Raw genomic sequence first — 20,135 nt, 5'->3', positions numbered from 1 at the left:
ACCTCCAAGACATGTTTTTCCTAGCTCTTAAATGTGTTGTTAGCTAACAGCTTGATCCCAGCGTAACAAAATGCAGTTCATGACCCAGTAAATGGGATGTTATACATGTTTTCAGCTAATTGCTGTAAAATTATTGATGTTGCAGCAATGTGTCATGTGAAAAAGGAAAAAACAAGAAAAAATCATAGCCTGCTTGTATGAATGGGCTAGTACATTTACTCCTGCATTATTGCTACTGCAAAATTACTATCACCAATATAGTACCAAAAGATTTTAAACTTATTTTCTCATTGGTAACAGAAGAAGAAAATAAAACTGGACTAATCTGACACATCTTCTACATCTATCTTTTTACATCTTCTAAAGCATTTTAAAAATGTAACCACATGAAAAAGAATCATCTCCAAGTTCATATTAGAAATATATTTTTTTCTCATTCCATTATACTGGTCAATTTGGAAAATTAAGTATCTCTGCTTTTCAAATGTTATCTTGCATTTTAAAACTTAATATATTTTTATCCTTGTGTATCCTAATGTAAGATTTTATTCAGTATGAGATTAAACAAATGTTAATCCAACACAAAAACAATCAGAGAATAATTTAGTATTTTAGAGCCAATATAAGACAAGTCTCCTTAATTCATCCCATATCCCAAAGGATCAGCTGCTTTCTTGCCTTTATTTATTTATTTGTTTATTTTCCATTTGTTTAAGATAATACTCTTTGGAGCTTTTCATAGGGACTCTTGAGACAGAGTCCTGATCTCACAGATCCAGCTTCTGAGTAGGGGCTACTTCTGTTCATATTAATAATGTGTGAAGTGATACCAAAATTGATTTCTTCTATTTATAATAGTTGCAAAGTGCTGTAACAGTGGTATTATCTTTAATCTTTATTACCTACCCCCAAACAAACCCTGGTGGTGTGTATTACAGTGAAGATACTCATCAAGCACAAATTGCTACAGAGTTCTCTAATAGCCATTGTTGGGCCTGCTTGAGATAAAATGTTTCAGATTTCCTGATATGGTTTAGCCAATTTAATACATAAAACATTACAATTACTCCTACTGTGCTATTTGTTTATATAAAAGCAGAGATGGTGCAGGATGTACTTTTCCTTCTATTTTTTATTCTCTTGAAGAAAGAGAGAGGAAGAAAGCAGAGGCTGGTAGAGAAGAAAGCAGCATTCATAGTTTATGAGGCATTCATGAAAGAAGGTAATACATTTAAAACACATAAAACTGTTTGAAAGCAACCTGGAAGAAGGATTTAAGGTCTGAACTACCCATGTCCCTTGACACTCAGCTGGTTTTGTTGCAGTGTCAGGGAACCGTGACACATATTGGCTTCAGATCTGCCAACTCTTCCAGCAGTCCTGTCATGTTTAGTAAGACCACTCATGTGTGCAAGGTCTTGCAGAATCAGATTCAGGAAGTAAAAGGTGATGCAGAAGAAATGTGTCATGAAGGAGCATGTATTATCAGGGACAGACTTAAGTCATATTTTCACTTCAGCCTATGATTTAAAACATATCTCTCTTCACTCCATCTGACATACTTTACTCAGCCTTCCACTCAACATTTGGATTCAGAAAAAGATGTAGCTCTAAGTATGATGTCACTTGCAATAGCTGCATGTAAAAGAATAAGCTATTTTTCTGTTCTTCAGAGTCATTTTTATCACCTTTCTAAAACTCAGAACTTAAAAGAATTATTTATCTGAAAACAGGTGGATTTGAAGTTGTGTTGGATAGGAACTGTCAAGCCAGCTCAGTATTTCCCCAGTGATCTGTGTGTTACTGTAATACTTGTATGTAACAGCAGTAGAACCATAAGACATTTGGTCATAGTTTTCAAATGTTTTATTTTGAAAAAAGTGTTACATATGTCAGTTTTCATTCAGTAAAACCATTCTTCTTTAAACATTGTAGCATTCCATAAACATTGATCTTCAATTATTTTAACAGAATTGCAAAAAGAAAGAGGTATTTTAAGGTAAAGTGGTTTTTGTTGTTGTTGTTGTTTTCTGAGAAATAAAGTTAACAGCATGCTTATAGCTTTGGGGCTTTTTCTTTCAAGAAAAACAAAAGATAACCTTAAATTTTAATCAGAGTTATAGGTTTAAGACTCTACAATCTTGGAAATCCATAGGAATTCTAATTTCTTAAGCAGGGACTGAAGAAGGGGGAAAAAGAATCAGGTGAAATTCCAGTATCATGAGCTTTCATTTCACTTGCATAACATTTCACCTGGTTTATCCCTTTTCAGCTGCAAGAGTATTGCACAGAACATCTAGGGTATTTATGAAAGGCAGAAGATGTCCTTAAAAACTATGTAGTTTGTACTAAAATAAATGTCTTTTGTTTTACCAACTGAAGCTGTTCATTTTTTAAAAATAATCTAGTGCTGTAGACATTTTAAAAAGAAACCTTTATAGGCTAGTGTTTATCATTTACAAGACTTATGTTTCTGCATTTCACATAATAATAAATAACTTGGTTCTGATTTAAATTTGACCTCTTTAGGAAACTTTTATGTGTGTTTTTGTTTGTTTTTTGTTGTTTCTTTGTTTTGTTTTGTTTTGTTTTCCATAAAAGAATTTGGACAATATCACCATGTTCAATCTTTCCTCTTCTTAGCAGTCTCTGACCAAAGCTGAATCTCCGATTAATTTCATGAAGTTTTTGTGACTAATGGTTTTGCAGTGGTGTTTTCTTTGAAGAAAATAAAATTGACTATGCAGCGTTTTGGTGCATCACAAGACTAAAATCATTGTAATCAGGAAGAAACATGACTGCAGCACAGCAGGCAGAGAGAAATATTTCACATCATTTACTGTGCCAGATATTGCTAGAAAATAGCGAATATATTTTTCCTTAAAAAAAAAAAAAACAGTTTATATCAAAAGGTTTCAGTTTTACACAGAAAACACTTTCTGCTATAGAAAAAAAATCTAACTAAACACTCTTGAACAGCTGTAGTAAGTACACCGAAATTTTTAGGGTTTGCATCAAAAAGCTATTAATGTTTCCTCATTAACCCATAACACAACCTTAGAACAAAACAGAGCTCTGAAAGACCATATCCCAAACATTCAATATGGTGGAGTATATAAGAAGTTATCTTAAAGCTAGTATGCACCAAAATGAATAATTTTCAAAGTTGAAGTAATACATACCTGGGGAGCAGCTGTAAAACAGGCTTTGAAATCTATTGTTATGACTGACTAGGGAGATTACTTCAAGTGTATGAATCAAACCTCTTCCTATTTAATGGCAAAAAAACGTAGCCCCTTATCCTATTTTGAAACTTGATTTCCAATGAAAACTAATAAGAATTTGTGCAAATAAAATGGGGACAGAATTTTTATCTTGTGTGTGTGCTTGTGTGAAAAATCACATTCTGTTATTTGATGAAACTTAGTATTCCAATGTACATTTTTTTCAGAGAAATAAGTTATATCCATGTTAAATATATCACTGTTCACATTTTAGCTTTATAAAAGAAAAAATATTTTTCTGAGTTTCTGTGCTTTGATGCAGTTGCTTCAAAAATATTTTTATTTGAACTTTTTTTTTCATTTATATTTACTCCACTTCCCAAAGTTCTTCTAGCCAAAGAAATTTCTATTGCCTATTTAACAGTAGTATCATAAGCATTGGGAATGTGAGTAGGAAAAAGGGGTTTTAATTCTAGTCCCACGTAGATGAATTTCTCACTAACAGTGATGTGCAAACACACCTATGTACAGGTCACTACTGAACAGGATGCCACAAATACTTATAAATAAAGACATGCATATACAGATATAACTGCATATTCCCAGTGAGGAGATATTTAAGCTGTTCTCATAGGGTATCTCAACAATTTTTAGACATAGAAAGAGAGCATCTAATACCCATTAAGGGTAGGAATTATGTATACATACTCTTGTCTATATTAGAGAATGTGCATATACACATACCTGTGTACAAATATACATATATACACATTCATATAGAAACATCTGTGGGTATGTGATGAACCACATCACCACAGCTAAGTAAGTATCCAGACGCAATTTCCATGGTCAGTGACCAAATACAAATATCTATGTCACTGTGTCATTGTAAAATATCAAAGAACCCGTGGCTCTTTATTTAGCCCATTTTTATGGGCTAAATAAATAATTACTGGTATTTGAGACGAATCAGATCTACCCATTTCAATCTAGGTGGGTTTCAATCCAGACTGGGAAAGAGATGACCCAGTCTGGAGCTGAAGGAAGGCCTCTCAGTAGCTTCTGCTTTCCACATTTGGCTGAGTTGCACTTTGAAATAAAACACAACTGCATTGAACATCACAACTGCTCATGTTCTGACCAGTAGGCTAATCAAATGGAAAAAGATTAATCAAATGCCAAACAAATAGTCAACATTCTAAAAACAGCAGTCACTTCAGAATATTAAAAAAGTAAATTAATTAAAGCAAGCAGTATTTTATGAAAACCAGAAACATCACAATTTAAATATATATTTAGTGTGTAATAATCCACTGAGAAAAGTTATTTTTGATGTCTTACTGTTCACTTACTACAAGTTAGAACCACAACCTTGTTGAAAACTGAATCATATTAAGATTTCAAAAGTCTGATTTCTCCTTTAATATCATGGTTTAAAAAAACATTCTAACCCTGTTTCTAAACAAAAATAAATGGAAAGAAATAGTCTGAAGAAACATGATTTAGTGGCATCATTCATTATTATAGATATAAATGAAATGTGAGGAGAATGTGAAAAAGTGATTTTCATTTCAGAATTAAAATTTATTTTTGTTAGTTTGTTTTTTTCTTTAACCCCCACCTCCCCATAGGGATTAATGATTCCGTCTTCTTTATTTCTGTGCAGCATTTTGTTTTATGGTTTAAAGCACCTCTCATTCACTGGAACAATCCCAATGCTTACATAAAGGAATCAGGGAACTATTTTCTTCTGAATATGAGCGAAGCATCATTGTCAAAAAATCCCTGCTTTCTTTTCCTGACTGTTCTGCGTATGACTTTGCAATCCTGAAATATTTACATCTTGACAAAGCCTGTGATATAATTCCAGAAATTTTACAAGAGGTTCTCTCCAAAATTTTCCACTTCAGTTGACAAGACATATGATATTCCCTGAGCATAACAGCTTTCCTGCCAAAAAATAAAATATGTTTCTACTTACTGCCAACCCACCTGACTCTACCTAAGTAAATTACTTGCCAAATCCATCAGCCTTTCCACCCAGAACCCTAAATCCATTCATTCTTTCTCAAATTAATATGCATTCCCTTACCTGACAAATGAAACACCATTTGATGGACCTAAAACACACTAAAGTGTTCTCTCTCAAAAGTACGGTGGAGGGAGTTAATTCTCTGAATGATGGCCTTGTCACATGATGCATGGGCTCTAAATTCAGAGATTGAGATCTCATCTGTTTTTGCATGGATTTCCTCTGTTGGTGATCTGTGCAGAAGACAGACTCTGGCACAAAAGGGTCAATACAATTAGGAATACTCTCCAAGAGATGACAAAGAAACACAGCCAGTAACTGCCAAACAGACACTTTGAACTCCAACATCTACTAAATTCTAAGACCAGTTCTCCTCAACAGGCATATTGGGAAAATTTCTAGCTAAAGATCACCTTTATCCTTGTTTAGTATATTCTAAGAACTTAGAATTAAAGAAGCTTTGGTGATGAAGCTAAAGGAAGCAAATTAATTTTTCTCTTCAGCTCCCTCCCAACCACTAAAATTATAGTCTCTAAACAGGCAAACAAGATTCAAAATCTCTTTTGCTTTTGCTTTTCATCGTTGTTTAACTCAAAATCACAGTCACAGTCAGGGGATCAGTACTACCATGTGGGAAGCCAGAAGAGCTACAAATGGTAGAAAAATAAACTCAGGAGAGTAAGATCTCTATTATATATTATATATTATATATTATATATTATATATTGTATATTGTATATTATATATATTTTATATTTTATATTATATATAGCTCTGCCTATTTTAAAAAACTGGTTATTAGCAGGAAGAAAACTTGCAGAATCAATCAAAATGCAATCCTGATTGCATTAATCAACTGGGTTACTTAGTGTGGCTTGTAACCTTACCTCCTAGCTGTGTTAACACAAGAGGAATTGTCAGTGCAAAGAGTGAAGGAAGGGAGCAAAAGAAAAATGATACCACACACACAAAAATAAAAATAAATGAATTAATGGAAGAAAGGCTAAAGAAATGGAAAAGGGAGAGAGTTTTATAAAGATATAAAGGAAAATAACCTAACCTAACCACAGCCCAACCCCATCTAAAAGCATTTAGTTAATTTAGCATTTAGTAGCCTTAAGTAGTTAAATAGTTTGTGAGCTCCCTATACAGTCATAAAAAGGTAGCAGATGCCTTCAAAGCAGTGTGTAATTATAAAGCAGCTATATAGGTCAGGTCTGAAGCTGTGAAACCCCCTCTTGAAACATGTGACTACACCTAGAACGGCAGGTGTAGAACTTCATTTAATCAGGAGTTGGACTTGATGATCCTTATGGGTCCCTTCCAACTCGGGATATTCTATGATTCTATGATTCATTCTCTTGAAGAGGGTAACACAGAGATCTCCACTTCTTGAGAGCGTAGGCCTACTCATGCAGGCGTGCAGTGGGACAGTTCCTCCTGCTCATTGTGAAAAGAAACACAGAATAAACCTTAAAAGTAAAACTTAGATTTCACTTCAGAAAGTTTCCAAACAATCTGACTTTATCAATGACTAAATATCATAGCACGCAGAATACATAATAGTTTTTAAAATTTACACTTATTAGAGAAAAGCCATTCTAGCCTCTCCTCAAGTCTTTTAAGCAATCTTTTCTGTTTGTTTGTTTGTATGTTTATCTCTAAATTCAGACATCATTCCATTTCTAAAAGGTAACATCCCAGTACAATTAGGTTCTTATTATACTAATTTCTCAGAAAGAATGTTTTAGCTTCTTTTCCAAACATGGTAATCCAGATAGATATCCATGTACAACAGTTTACAAACTGAAATTTATCTAGATATATACATACATAGTACATACATACTAGCCCTGTCATATTTTGTCTGATTCACAACACTCCTACATATGTTTCAGGTAATTATAACCTTAATTTCCTTTCATGTCTTCACAGGATGTGAACAATTTAGCTGATGTTCTGAACACAGAATTAATCTCTTTCTTGTAGTAATGACAGATAAAAAGAAATGACCTATTTTTATGATTGGTGTGTATATATGTATTTGCTGGAATTCATTTTTATTACTTTCTAAGCTCCCCTGGTATCATGTGTTTTTCTCATTTCTTAAATCTTAATGTTCCAGTCCTCCATTTCCTGTATAAAATAGCTATAAGTGGATTAAAAGGCAAGCATTAAAGATACAGTGCATATTGGATAATCAGATGATGAAATGCTAGCAAAGTACAGGGTTGATGCTCTTAGGTGCAATTCATCTCTTCACAAACAAATTTTATCCTTCCCAGAGATACCTAAACATAACGTTTAAATGGAAACTGTAGAGGTCCTTAAGAAATTTTGTAGCTTGGAAAAAGCTGCATTTTCAGAAGAGTTTTCTTTATGAAGTCTGAAGGAAAATAATATGCAAACAGATAATTTTCACGGAAAGATGATTTTCAGCTCTTCCCAACATACATTTTTAGTAATCCAGAAATTACCATAATAAATCAGTATCTTTGATTTTGTATTTCAGTGTTGACCAAAATCAAATATGAGATATTCAAATACGATGTGAATGTTCAGATATCCACATCTTAAAAATATTATAGGTCAATATGGAATAATCCCTTCTTCTATGTTAACCTTCCTTGAATCAATGGAGACTGGAAGTAGAAACTTGATCATGTTTTTAAAACATTTAATGAAGTTATTTATAATACCTAGACATTTCCAAGCATATTTTAAAACTCTCATTGTGTATGTTCACATACTTTTATCTATACTAGTAGACACTTGCAATCTCTTTTTAATGTAGTGTCATGCATTGCATTAAATTAGAGGAAATATAATATGATATTAAAGGCTATACTTTATGCTGTATTACAGACCTGAAAACTACATTAAGTTTTATTAAACTTAAAAGTCATACTCCACAGAGCCAGGAAAGGGTAATATTAAATGTGCACTCTTGTACATGCATATTATGACTGCTTATAAATTTTTCTAGAATATAGACTCTCCTATATTCAATGCATACTTTGCTCATTAAAAGACTACCCAGTACTTTCTTTTTCTTAAATTGCTTAATATAGGTCCTTATTTATTGCATTTAATTCAGACCTACTTTGAAGGCACAATTAGTCATTCATTGCGTGATTTTAGAATGATTATCTCTACAGCACAGAAGTTTTCAAAAAGATTTTTTTATATACTTCCTCTGCACCCATTCAATGAGGTTAGGATTTGATGCATTTCCAACTAGGCAAAAAAGAGGTATCAAAGCAAAAGACTTTTTTCCAAAATTGGGTAACCAGTTCAAGATGCCTAACATTTATTTTTTCAAAGTATTTCAGCCTTCAGAGATGTGTTCCACGCTGCTTTGTCTGAGCTGAGCAATCCTCAGATCAGAGGACAGACTAAGGAATCTTATTTTAGATAATTAGGTCAGTCTCATGGAAGATATTCAACTACTTGAAGAAATTTCCATGAGTATTTGCAAACTACAATTTTGGCCACTTTGCAAAACCTGGATGAATTTTTACAAAAACAGAAAAGGATTCTTAACACAGACATCTCCCAATATCCCATAATGTTCATTATCTTGTTTCAAATATGTGATATTTTAGAGTTTTAAAAAGATTTATGATCCAAGCCTCTTTCTTGAAATTAAATAAACTAAACCAATATAAAATCAAGCTAAATAAACTATCAGTCTTTAATATTTCAGATTGCACAGTCAGAATAGTAAATGACTGACACATGACTCAGATGACTTCAGGAAGTCACCTGTTGCTAGTCCCACCATTAATGTTCTATTTTTCTAGGGTAATTCTATACTAATAGAAGAATAATAGCATCATTTTTTTAATGCAAATCATGTCTGCCAATCTCATAATCACTCATTTCTTTGTCTGTTTCCTCAGAAGCGAAAATGCCTTTCTTAAGTACATGCTGCAGTTCAGCTTACATATAAAAATCAACATAAAATCTACTTATATAGATCCATTTCCAACTAATATTAACTGAAGTGAAATATAAACATACATAAGTTCTCAGCTTTATTAATTAAACTGTTTTTGTAAAAATTCCCTCGAAACTCTTCTGATCAGTGACCACCAAACTTCTGAAACTACTTAATTGCTTCAAACATAACTAAAAAATACCTTGAGAAATTAAGATGTACATTTCTTTTACTTGTATAACCAGTGAAATGATGCAATAGAACAGCTTCATGGGAAAAACAAGCTATCAGCCCATTTTTCTATAGACAGGGTCAGTATTTAGGTTCTGTTGGGCTACATCTAACATGTGCTTGGTATTCTTAACCTTGAAAACTCAATAATCTACCTTCCATACAGAAAATGTCAGACAGAGTAGCGGAAGACATTTTTTATTTTACCTTTGCAAGGAACACATCTTTTCGGAAGAACATTACATGCATAAAACAAATGTACAGCTACCACTAGTAGGACTACAGTCCTATCTCCTGGAAAAGAGGAGGCCGAGGGGAGATCTCATCGTGGTCTACAGCTTCCTCACGAGGGGGAGTGGAGGGGCAGGTGCCAATCTATTCTCCTTAATCACCAGTGATAGGACCCGCGGGAATGGTGTCAAGCTGTGACAGGGGAGGTTCAGGCTGGATATCAGGAAGAGGTTCTTCACTGAGAGGGTGGTCGCACACTCAAACAGGCTCCCCAGTGAAGTAGTCACTGCATCAAGCCTGTCAGAGTTTAAGAATCGTTTGGACTGTGCACTTAGTCACATGGTCTAAAATTTTGGATAGTCCTGTGTGGTGCCAGGAGTTGGACTCGATGGTCCTTATGCGTCCCCTCCAACTCAGGATATTCTATGATTCTCTGATTCTCTGATCTCCTACAGTCCACCAATGGCATGTACATATATTATGTACTAAGTAGTTTGAACACCAAATTCTCTAACAAATAGAACCTTAAACTCTGCAAGTTTAAATGTAGCCTCATACTGATTACATTAAAGTAGGACTCACTTTAAAACAACAAAATCAAGAGAAAAGACTGTGATTTGTTGCAACTAATCAGTGATCAATGAGCAGATTAGGCAGCTACATGAAGACTTCTTTGTTCAAAATCAGCAGCAGTAGCAATCTGAAGGGAAATAAATACTCTGAAGTGATGTTCTACCAAAGAATACAGTCAAGTAGTGGAACACCATATTGGGACGAGAAGCTAATTCCTCTACTTTACTTAGTCTTCTAAATCACAAGTCTGAGTTAAGTAGGAACAATGTCATAGTAACTTTCAATCCAATTAAGTTCTGAATATCGTTTCTACAAGCCAGCTAAGAGATTGTCCTTGGGGGGGGTCTTCCTCTTTTATCATTAAATATTTATGGAGTTCACCATGTCTATTCTTTTAGTGGTGGATGACCAAAATTCTAAGGGCTAGGCTATCTACTTCTGATCAGATCCCTTACATTAAAAAATAAAAATTTAAAATAAAAAAAAAAAAACACTGTAGAGAGGCTACACATAACAAATGACACCCTATAAAATAAGGCAAATATTTTTGATTCAGTTCTGCTCCGTATCTTCTCTGGCACATGACTTCATTTGGCAACTCAGTAGATGGAACAACCACTTAAGTTTTACTTCAAGAAAGTATTGCATTCATATAGAGGCAAAGACACATCACCTTCTCATGATGTCTCATGGCAAACTGCACACAATTCAAACAATGTATATCAACAAATACATGGTTTAGTTTCACAGTGTACATTACAGGGAAAATCTTCCCAGACAGCCTATTTGTCAGTGCGTCAGATTCAACACTGTAACACTAGACCATCTGGAGGTTTCAGTGAAAAAACACAGGGTAAAATTCCTCCTTTGGCTACTAATTGCTGAAAGGAGTCAATAATGGACCTTCTCTGCAGTTTGTCACAACATCAAAAACCGGGGATATACTGTGTTACTTGTATTTGTATTCGTTTAAAAAATATATGCTGTAGCAATAAAAGCAGGGGATCAGAAATTAAGATTGAGTCATGACAAAACACTGCTGAGATTTACTCCTCCATTTCTGCAAGGGGAGGAATGTGTATTTCATATACTTGCATTTGCAGTCTTCAAATGTCATAGCACAGAAGTCAGCAGACAACTCAGATTCAAACAGCAATTTTCATCAGATTTCATGATGAAGCCATGCACACTACTGAATTATTTTGACTCATTTTTATCTAATGACCCATGGTCACTGATGAGTTATGAACTTTCAAAGTTCAAGAAGATAAAATTCGCTAACATGTTTATTGCGCTAATTAGACATGTGGAGTTTTAATAGCAATGCTGTCTTACAACAAAACATGTTTTTTATAATTGGAAAGTGTGAACTCTATTAAACTTTAAGTCTGTCAGATAGACACAATGAAAGAGTTCTCACAGTTTTACAGTGATTTTAATCACATTTAATACTACTCTTTGGGGGAAATAGTTATTGGTACTATAGAAAGTTATTCAAATTATGCCTAAATACATGCTCAAAATGAAATACCGGTAAAAATGAAAAATGTTCAGACATGATTGCATTACATTTGACAATGTCTTCAGTGAGAAAAAAAAAATCAGGACTGGAAAATATATCTGTGAAGTAATGAAAAAACAGTCCCACAGTAGTCATGCCATACTTAGTTTAGAAACAAAACTCTGATCCATTCAGGCTTGCTACATTTGTTGTTAGATATGTTATAATTGAGGAATACCAAATGCTGTGCTTTAGTCTGATTTGCTGCTGATTAACAGTAGAAGAAGCCAAACTTAGAGCTTTTTAAGAACAGATGGTGCTTCTTTCCTCTTCTTGCTGGTCAAAAAACTCAGAGAAAACAAGGATGAAGACGGATGTAGATAGAGAAGAGAAGCAACTGAAAGAGAAAAAAAGTTTGGCGGATTCCATGAGCAGCTATAGAAACAAATTATACCCATTTTCTACTGTGGGTGTGCAAGTCTGAGGATTCACAGATGGCTTGGAATTCAGCTCCTCATCAGAGTGGAATCTGCATCCAAGACAATCTGAAAAAGGGGTGCCTAGTAACAGAAAACATTTATTTTCTCTTTTACTACTTGATAGTTTCCCATCTTTCCCTCCTTTATCTCCAGGTTAATATAACTTGAAGTAAAAATGAAAGTTCAATGAGGTACTGGGAAAAAAATGGACAGTGCAAGTATATGCTCAGATCAGATGACTGAAAGTTGTTTTCAGCTGTGGGTTTCCTAAAGCCTAAGGGGACTTGAGGAATTCTCATATCCTCCCACCTACTCCTTATAAATAAAACCCTGACTCACTTTTTAAAATTTGTTATCAAGTGAGTCATACTTTGCACAATCAGCCTGTGACACCTTAAAATCGTGGTCTTCTTTCCTTTATCATGTGGACAGAAACATTTCAAAATTCTAGGAAACACAACCTAATGTAAAGAAAGGTGCTCTGCTTTCTGAGAATTAGCTATACATACAAAGAAATCCAATCTCAAATATACTGAACAAGTGTTCAGTTACTAATTAGATGCTAGAGATAGGAATACAGTGCCAGAAACAGACTTACTCCTATTCATACGACATTGTCCATTTTCACTCCAAAGCACAAAAAGGCCAGTTTGGATCCTGATATTTCCCACTATATACTGACTCTAGTCCCATCTTAAAAGTCCACCAACCTGTCAATGCATCTTTTATATCTGAAGATGCCTTATTTGCTATTCAATTACAGCATTCTCTGCCTGTTAGGACTTGCATTAGTTGCAAGTTCTCTAAGTTGAAACAAATCAAGCAGCACATCCTCCTAGCACATCTTCCTATTGATTAATTTATGACATAAGTGAGAAACTCTTTTTGGTCTCTGTCTATCTCACCACTGGAGCCTCTTGTACACATACTTACTGTATGATTTTCATTCTGTATGGTGACCCGCTTGAAATTTCATCAATACAACTACGGTGGTTAATCTATCAGTCAAAACCAGCTACAATAGCCTTGCTGAGCCCTTATTAACTTCTCCCACAGAGCTCATGGACTCTCAGGAATGGGAAATGCAAGGCCACACATGCCATCCTTAGAACAGGCAAATTCCCCATATCTCATCAGATGGAGGCATTTAGTCTTTCTGTAAAAAACTCTGACCATGTGGTTTAACCCTGTTTCTTACCAAAATTATACAGAATACTATAGGAAAATATATTTTGCCTAATTCTGCTTAGAAAATGGATGGGTATTTCATAACAAGAGAAAGGAAAGACGTAAAATGCTTCCAAAGTGAAGACAGACCCAAGGAAGGTTTCTCCACAGTCTGCTAAGTTTCCAGTGGAGTTCTCCTGGGGTACATATTAAAAGACCTTCTGTTTTTTTTAGGTCTGACCCAGTGATGTTAGCAACATGTAAACATTTTGAAGTGTCAGTCACTGAAAAAGGACTGCTAACTGGAATCTTACTAATGTTCATAGACTACCAATAAATAAGTAATGCCTAATAGTTTCACAAATAAACACCTGAAAACATGAAATTAAAAGTTTAGAATTCATAATAGTGGGTAGTTTCTGTCTACATTTGTTGGTGTTTGAATTACAAAGAACTGCTATTTCCACAAACCTTTACTTCACTAAATTCACCCCGAACATGAAACAAGACAGAAGCATTTTTTCTCCTTCATTGTTCTTAATGAACTGCTGAGAAATAAATTAAGCTGAGGAGAGAGTTAAACTGAGGTTTTCATTTTCTGAAATGAAACTGTTATGTTACCAATTATTCTCTCCTTATACATGCTATCATGTATTTCAGAACACTTGATAATGTCATGCAGCAATTAAGCAGTTATTTACCTATAGCATGTCAGCAAAATATGGTGTTTGAGCCTTTATTCCTCTCCATTTACCAATATTGTCTTATAAAGTCCATCTTCCATCATATTTTTACAAATTGATCTACACAGTACTTCAGTTATGATGTCAAAACCATTTTATGGTTAATGTTTATGTATTAAAGACAGCGTTCTCCACAAAACACTAAAGAAAATGCAGAAGATAACACCAAAATCACAGACCTCAGAGTATAATTTCCACTCCTCACTGCAAATATCTTTCTGGACCTATCATGCCCATGAATACCTAGAAGGTAGTAAAATATCCCAGTCATAAATGGAAGCAGTGAGCATATACCTTGCATGAGACGTGACATATCTTAAATATTAATTCAATCAGCATCACATAAAAGTTCTGTGAAAACTGAATTACCTTCCATCTCACAGTTCGAGATAACATCCTGTCATGTTTAATCACAAGGAAAAAAATCATAGATGACACAGGACAGTTCACATTTAGTTAATTATGTTTAACTATATATTAAGAACTGTCAAGTAGTATTTTTTTCTACAACACTAATATGTTCTTGTATTTTAAGAACAATCCTTGAACTTCACGAATCTTCAGAAAGGTTGAGTGTGTTATCTAGTAGGTGAGGGGTTAGACTATAATTTTAAAATGTATTTACTGTTGTTGTTTTTTTCCATTTTTTTGAATTTACATCTAAAATGACTGAATACATCTGTAGGGAGGCTGTTTAAAAACGTGAAAAATCTGAAAAATCCCCAGAAGGTGCGTGAAACAGAAGAGCTATAAAACTAACAGCTTAAATTATCACTATTACAGCTTCTTATTTGCTTGCATTCATTGTAATATGATATACCAGAAAAGCAAACTGTACTTTTCCTACTCACTGTAAAGTTATTATCACAAGTAGAAAGACTGTGGGTGGGCTTCACTTCAGGGTTAAATCACCTACAATAGATATCTATAAGAGAGCTTGGAGACTAACTGCTTAACACAGTTAATGAAACAGAAAACAATTCAATAACTAACCACTGGGTGTCTTCTTCAGATGGGCTGAATTAGTTTTCAGACTCCACTGATTACATGGGGGATGTAAATTCCCCAGCTCTCCTGCAGAAGCCTGCATTCAGATAGCATATTCTGGCACTGAGTCTTAGCAGAACTTCAAGAAAACTGTAACTGAGTTTTGTATACACAGACCTATGAGATGCTAGAATAAGTTCAACACATTTTTCTTATTTATGGGCAAACAAAGAGCTTCCTATTTTAACAGAAATTCAGACAAGTTAAAATCTTTATGCTACAAGTCTCAATAGCTTTTTTTTTTCTTTTTCTTTTTTTTTTTTTTTTTCCTGAACTAGGGCTACTTTTGTTTTTAGGCCCCCAAACCCTTTCTCTAAGACCTTTAAAGTTAATCTCAGGAATTAATTCAGATATTTCTATTACATGTGTTAAAAAAAAATTCTCTTGACTGCTTCACATTTTGTCCAACTTAGAGCTGTTCTGCAATGACAGGGGGGTAGGGGGTGGGGTGAGGGGGATACACAATACACAGGCAGACTGTAGCCTCAGTGTAGGTTGGCTTTAAAATCAGTAGGATTCAGCTGCTTCCCAAAGTATTTCCACTCTCCTTTCATTTCTCTTGTGTTTTTTGTTTGTTTGTTTGTTTGTTTTATTTATTTATTTACTTTTTGTGCTGCAGTTGTGTACATCCTTGGATATGACCATAGCTGGAGGCCAGAGGAGTGGATCAAGGTGGGGATGCTCTTAACTTCCTACACTAAGCAAATGCAACCTGCTTCCCCATGTGCATCTTAAATGCTTTTCCACTTTGTTGCTGATCCCACCTCTTTATTTCATCATAGAGTAATACTGGACCACATTTCCCCTGCATGGTGTGGCACTCTGCCAAGCTTAAAAAGGAGCCTGGCCAGGCCAGGACTGCACTGTTGGACTGATTATCAGTTTGACTTTGTCCCCTCTTTTGTAGTATCTGTTTCAGGAGACAGCTGTCAGCTGTGTATGCATAAATCCAGGTCTCAAGGTTCCTTTGCCTCTGACCTTCTCCCAGCTGAAAATCTGGATGTATCTGTATGTGGCTGTGGCAGCCTCCCAGTCTTTCAGCAGAACTGCTTGTGTGGTTCACTCTGTTTCACTCACCTGTATGTTTTCAGGCATGCCCAGCTGTATATTATAACAGCTACTTTTTATATGTTGCCTTAGGTTTCTTACAAGTAAATTATTGTCCTTTTAGTTGCCTTAACATAATTTGACATGGTATCTTATCATGACAAAACTGTGCTTAAAATTGTTTCAAAGATTCAATACTCAGAAAAAGAAAATAAATGCAGAGCTGCTTTTTTATTATATATAGTATGTTAAAAATGCGGTATGGGGAAAATTGAGATAACGTAACTTTTGAAGGAATGGAAATAAAATAGAATACCATGCATTAATCAATAACATTAATGAGGCATGCGAAATCACAATTATGCAATTGTGCCTGGGGGTACAATCTTTGCTTATGACGTATAACATTGAGCAGGTAGCAGTGCAGATGTGTTTTGCAAATCTCTGATAGTGAAGTACAGAAATTTAGCTGAATCCTGTGAGAAACATTTTGTCTGAATACCGTGATGACCATTATTTATTCCCAGTGCACATTGCATTTAAAAATGTTATCAATATGGTTTACTGTTTTACAATATTTTCCAGCAGGTCAGATGCACAGAAAGGACGCTTCGTTGGGTTAGAAACTGGCTGGGTAGCCTGGCCCAAAGAGTCATGGTGAATGGAGTTAAATCCAGTTGGAGGCCGGTCACTACTGGAGTGCCCAGGCCTCAGTACTAGGGCCAGTTCTCTTTAATATCTTTATTGATGATCTGGATGAGGGGATCAAGTGCACCCTCAGTAAGTTTGCAGATGACACCAAGTTAGGTGCATGCATCGATCGTCGATCTGCTCAAGGGTAGGAAAGCTCTGCAGGATGATCTGCATAGGCTGGACCTATGGGCTGAGGCTGATTGTATGAAGTTCAACAAGGACAAGTGCCGGGTCCTGCACCCAGAGCGCAACAACCTCAAGCAGCGCTACAGGCTGGAAGATGAGTGGTTGGAAAGCTGCCTGGCAGAGAAGGACCTGGGAGTATTGGTTGATAGTCGGCTGAATATGAGCCAGCAGTCTGCTCAGGTGGCCAAGAAGGCCAACAGCATCCTGGCCTGCATAAGAAACAGTGTGGCCAGCAGGTGTAGGGAAGTGATTGTCCCCCTGTACTCAGCTCTGGTGAGGCCGCACCTCGAGTACTGTGTTCAGTTTTGGGCCCCTCGCTACAAGAAAGACATCGAGGTGCTTGAGCGCGTCCAGAGAAGGGCAACGAAGCTGGTGAGGGGTCTGGAGAACAAGTCTTATGAGGAGCGGCTGAGGGAGCTGGGATTGTTCAGTCTGGAGAAGAGGAGGCTCAGGGGTGACCTTATCACACTCTACAGGTACCTTAAAGGAGGTTGTAGCGAGGTGGGGGTTGGTCTGTTCTCCCACATGCCTGGTGACAGGACAAGGGGGAATGGGCTAAAGTTGTGCCAGGGGAGGTTTAGGTTGGATATTAGGAAGAACTTCTTTACTGAAAGGGTTGTTAGGCATTGGAATGGGCTGTCCAGGGAAGTGGTTGAGTCGCCATCCCTGGAGGTCTTTAAGAGACGTTTAGATGTAGCCCTTAGTGATATGGTTTAGTGGAGGACTTGTTAGTGTTAGGTCAGAGGTTGGACTAGATGATCTTGGAGGTCTCTTCCAACCCAGATGATTCTGTGATTCTGTGATTCTCTGATTCTGTAATAGAATGAGCACAGAGGAGGGCCACAAAGATGATCAAAGGGCTGGAGCACATCTCCTATGAAGACAGGCTGAGAGAGCTAGGGATGTTCAGTGTGAAGAGACCTCAATGGTTCTGGGGAGACCCCACTGAAGCCCTTCAGTATTTACAGGGGGCTTATGAAAAAAAAAAAAAATGGAGAGCAAGTTTTTATGTGGGCATGCAATGATAGTATATGGGGGAATGGTTTTAAACTAAAAAAGGGGAGATTTAGATTAGAGGCTAGGATGAAATTCTTTACACAGAGAGTGATGAGGCACTGGAACATGTTGCATAGAGAGGCTGTGGATGCTCCATCCCTGGAGGTGTTGAAGGCCAGGTTGGATGGGGCTTTGAGAAACCTGATCTAGTGAGGGGCATCTCTGTCCGTAGCAGGAGGGTTGGAACTAGATGATCTTTAAGATGTCTTCCAACCCAAGCCATTCTATGATTCTATGACGAAGATAACCATGCTAAGAACACAAATTCTGAGCATGATATGAAGAACACCATAAATCTTAAATCTGCAACTCCACTATCTTCAGAAGTATCAGCGGCAGTTTTGGAGCCATTAATACCGTGTTGCACAACTTGAAAGAATTAAACTTCAGTAAATGTAATAAGCAGCAACATTGTCCTAAGATGATTTATCTTTTTTTTTCTGTTCTCTACAAATAATATAATAGATTAATAAACAAATAAACTATTAATATATTAACAACTAAAGCCAACCAACCAACCAACCAAACAAAAAACATGAAACCTCTAAGAGTCCTCTATGTTAAATGGAAAGGTAATGTTTTCAGAATAAGTTTTTAAATCACATTGGCTTTAAAAAGAGCTTTCATAAGTGCAATCTCTTTGCTTAGGAACAATCAGTTTGGCAATCAGATCTGTTGTCCCAACACGTATGTTAACGAAAATGTGAAAAGATCAAATATTTCTTTTCTTTTTTTTTTTTTTCTGAAAGTCCCATCAAATTTTCAATTAAAAAGGGTCAGCTCTATAGTTGGATAAAATATATATATATATTAAAAAAAATGTAAAAATAATTAAGCTTCAGAAATATTTCAATCAAATCAACTTTGTAGTAGCAACCACATTGCATTTAACTTACTGCTGGGCTGACGGAAACAAAAACAAGAACAAACAAACAAAAAAGTACACACTGTGAAAGATAATTTTTCAAATTATCTCTAAGTATTTGGATACCTATAAATTTCCTATGGCATGATTGTGGTCAAGGGTCAATTGACTTTGCAGGGTATGAAATTGAACTGTTTCACTGTAAAGAAGCCATTTGTATTAACTTTTCTGGATCAGAATTCAGGTTGCAAGTTTCCTGAGGACGGATCGTGAGGACCTCACTTCCTTCAGTCCTCTGTCCCAACTGTCCCAACTGCCACCTCATTTTAGGGGGAGTTTGTTTGCTTTAATTTCTCACAGCTTTTTTCATGTTCCATTAAATCAAACAACTTATTTTTATAATCAGGTCAACAAAACAGAGAATAAAAAGCTCAGATTTAAAATCCAGCAGCCTGTTTCTCAGAGATATTAAACACCTTCATCTCTTTCACTGACCATAGTCTATATGTTAGGTTGAAAATGGGTGGCTGAAAGCCTCATATTTACAGAAAGTTGAAGATTTTATTAGGCTGCCAAGAGCAACAGAATGAACCTTTGGTCCAAATTCTGTTATCCTCGACTGAAGTTCTGATTCATCCAAGTACTTAAGGTGCTTATTTATCTTTGAAATCAGGGACATGATGATAGCTGAAATACTGCTTTGAATTTGAACAAGTTACACAAGTTTCTGCCACCTGGATTTATTGGTAGCTGAAGTGCTGAATGTTTACTATATAATAATTTAGAAGTTTTTTCTTTATTTGCACTAAGGTAAAGAGAATGATAGGGCATTGTCTAGCTTTTATTTTACCAATACATAGCTACATTAATGTTTTACTAAAAAAAATAATAATCATAGTTTGCATGTATAAAATTTTTATATATATATATATATAATTTTTTTTTCAGGATAAGATTTCCAGACACCTTAATCTTTAATTGTCAAATAATTGTACAGAAAAAAATAAAATAAAATAAAATAAAATAAAATAATAAAATAAAATAAAATAAAATAAAATAAAATAAAATAAAATAAAATAAAATAAAATAAAATAAAATAAAATAAAATAAAAAAGATAAA

At 35.3% G+C, this 20,135-nt stretch overlaps 1 protein-coding gene and 1 long non-coding RNA gene across 3 annotated transcripts in view; one reads left to right on the top strand and one right to left on the bottom strand.

The window, feature by feature from the left end:
* NALF1 (NALCN channel auxiliary factor 1) overlaps nt 1-20,135 on the bottom strand; it is a 518,224-nt gene that overhangs the window by 359,196 nt on the left and 138,893 nt on the right. The gene's annotated exons all lie outside the window — the stretch shown is intronic.
* The window catches only part of LOC308188473, a 56,001-nt gene extending 35,866 nt beyond the window's left edge, over nt 1-20,135 (top strand). For both annotated transcript variants that reach the window (XR_013945515.1, XR_013945516.1), the window contains one exon: nt 1-20,135. This exon is cut by the window's left edge and continues 11,486 nt beyond it. This is a non-coding gene — a long non-coding RNA (uncharacterized lncRNA).

This window comes from Anser brachyrhynchus (assembly GCF_964034855.1).
Source record: "Anser brachyrhynchus genome assembly, chromosome: 1".
NCBI classification, from domain to species: Eukaryota; Metazoa; Chordata; class Aves; order Anseriformes; family Anatidae; genus Anser; species Anser brachyrhynchus.
This window is presented reverse-complemented; position numbering and strand designations above follow the sequence as displayed.